Here is a 2,887-nt window from a genome sequence, read left to right as displayed (position 1 = left end):
AGTATCTGTAAATAAAATATTATTAAAAATTAAAATAAAATAAAATGTAAAAAAAATTTAATTTGTATCTTGTACAAAAAAAAAAATCAATGATGAATCCTTATTCATAAAATATTTGTGCTTGAGAAAAAGATAATGAGTAAATTTTTTGAGTTGCAAAAATTCTTTTTGGAAACAAAAGTATCATGTACATTGAGTGCTGTTAGGAGGTTCAAACATTGCCGTTTTGCAAAAACCAAATAACTAGATTCAACATTTGATATTTTGATTTCAAAATCACCCACCTTGCAAGGTGGGTGCTTTGGTGAAGTATCAAGTAATATTTCAAAATATCACAGGATACTTCATGGGTAAAATATCACCCAGAAAGGCCATGTTTGAACCTCCTATTTAGTATGACAACAAAAAAATAATTCTTTGAAGCAAAGTGATGGTTGAAAATTTGGATTGAGAGGCAGCTCATGAATAAACTTTAGCACCCATGTGAATGAGGATTAGTGTGGGCCGAATCAGGAATGGGTTCTGAGTTCCCAACCTGCCGCCCTCCTAGTTCCCCTACGTACGTTCTCTCCCTCCGTTCCCAGAAATCCAATCGGCGGTTGAGATTGAATCCGATTGGTATCTGAGATCCGACGGCCCATAATGGCGGATTCAGTCGATTGACCTTATAGTTGTTTCTGCGACACAATTCTCTACGAGGGCAGGTGTGATCGAAGCTCCATATCGATTCTCGTGACCTCTTCCTCAGAGGCTCACGTTATGGCGACCATATGCACAGCAGAGGATTCAATCGGCCGCCCCTAAGATGCTATCGAGGCCGATTATCGCAGGAATCAGTTTTTTTTTTTTTTTTTTTTTTTTTTAGAGCCAAAATTTCAGGGCTGTAATTATTGGTTATGGCTTACATAGAGCGGCCTTACGCTCCAGTTCGCACACAATGTGCACACGTTACATCACTATCAGTATTTTTGGTTTGAGAGAAAGGAGGACAGGAGGCTACGAGATTTGTTTGTGTTTGATTCTTGGGCGAACTCCTCTCTCTCAACCAACCATACTGATACTAATTGACGTTCGAAGTTTGTGCTTATCTCGTCGACTTCCTCAACTTGACGCCACATAATTCTACACTTGTATCGGTCATGTACGAAACATTTGAATATATATTCCAGAGCCTCAAGTGCAGGCCCGAAGGTCAGTCCTCTATTCTAGCTTTTCCCTGACACTTCCCAGTATGTCTCATGTTGTTGGGTGCCACCACATTTGAAATCTCTATCGCAATGCAGATTCTGCGCAGAAAGAAGTTTAAAACTAAGGATGTGTGTGTGTGTGTTCTTATGTGCACCTGAGAGGAGACGAGAATGAAAGTGCTGTCTTGAAGGCACAATTGATAAGCTCTGTCTTGCCGCGAAATTCTGATGCATCAGTCAACACCGAACACTTGCACCGGTTCTACTTCCATATCCGACCTGATATGGTGCAACGCTATAGGTATGTACTCGAACTTGCATATCCTGTAACGAGGATCATAACTGGAACTGTGTGATCAGATATTTCAACATTGGACCATGTGGGCTTTGGATCGCCCCCACAATTACGTCGTCCGACGGCGCCAAAGAACTAACCCAACTCCTGGTTGCACTCTTAGTTGCAAAACCTGGCACGTGGAATCCTCACTCGATGTGTAGGAACACAACACCGATGATGTCACATACGCACGCACACTCACAGACACCTACCACTTTCGACATACGATTTGACTCGAAGGCTCTTCATCAAGAGATTCACAATCAGTGCATCTAGAAGTAGCTGAGCAAACGTCGCGTGTATGAAGGTGGCCACCTCACAACGAAGCCACTAGAGTAATGGGATTACACACAGACATGTAGCTTTACACATGTTCTCTTTGTATATATCACATGTTCTAGCGTGTTTCTCTGTAGCTCCCAAAAAGAGAACAAGCCACCTATGAAAGCAAAACTTCCTTCTCCAGTACTTATCAGTTTTTTCTTTGCTTTGCATGTATTAAGTACATCTATGCTTATTAAAAATGTGTGTGCCAAGTGTTTTAAAGTTATTCCAAAAAGCCATTTTGTATAATGACCTCACCTTGATTTCTTAACCTTAATAACTCATCAACACAGGTCACACATACTTCTAATTAGTATTAACAAAGCCATGTCACACATTTTGTTTCTTTTGAGCTTGTGACCTTAAAACTTTACTCTTGTGTGACTTTTATCCTATTATCCTATTCTACTAGAGCTACACCGATTATCCGTAATTAATGTGTATCATACTATTCTGCAACGATTTATCGAACGGGATGGAATCCAGCTTGCTTAGGATGTTGTGGCTTTGTGAGGTCGAAGCTTACTGCCGAAGCTCTTCAACGGATGCTGCTTGCACATCCAACTCATCGCGCTCGATCCGTCTTTCAAATTCTGCATCAATCTTATGTTCGAGCATCCATGCATGCATGCGCTTCAACCTTCTCTGATACTCAATGCTTACGTTGCAGAAGAACAGATAGGGGAGAATAGTCGGCTTGACCAAGCATATTCTTGTCGATATTGCAGAATTTGATTAATGAATCCAAGAAATCGACAAGATTAGAGCAAAATCTTTTGAATCAGGAGGGGATACATTTAAGTCGAATTTGAGCATTCTAAAGAGTAGGGGACGGATAAGAACTTCTATCTTATATTTTGCTCAAACCATTGTCTTGAGGTGAGTGGATAACATACGGCTATGGCAGCTTGATGTAGTGAGAAAAACGATACCTCACTCGATAGCACCTTTTCCACTTCATTTTATATAAAAGGGTTTGATAGATAACATCCGTGAACACTCTCGCAGTACCGAACGACAAATTACTGGTGACGGTTCT

At 40.5% G+C, this 2,887-nt stretch overlaps 1 long non-coding RNA gene across 1 annotated transcript; it reads left to right on the top strand.

Annotated features, from left to right (window-relative positions):
- Positions 1-949: 949 nt before the first annotated feature.
- On the top strand, positions 950-1,992 carry LOC112287427 (uncharacterized). Its single transcript, XR_002971262.3, has 2 exons — positions 950-1,488; positions 1,646-1,992. It is a non-coding gene; the product is annotated as an uncharacterized LOC112287427 (long non-coding RNA).
- The last annotated feature ends 895 nt before the right edge of the window (positions 1,993-2,887 follow it).

Source organism: Physcomitrium patens, chromosome 10 (assembly GCF_059467195.1).
Source record: "Physcomitrium patens ecotype Gransden chromosome 10, ASM5946719v1, whole genome shotgun sequence".
NCBI classification, from domain to species: Eukaryota; Viridiplantae; Streptophyta; class Bryopsida; order Funariales; family Funariaceae; genus Physcomitrium; species Physcomitrium patens.
This window is presented reverse-complemented; position numbering and strand designations above follow the sequence as displayed.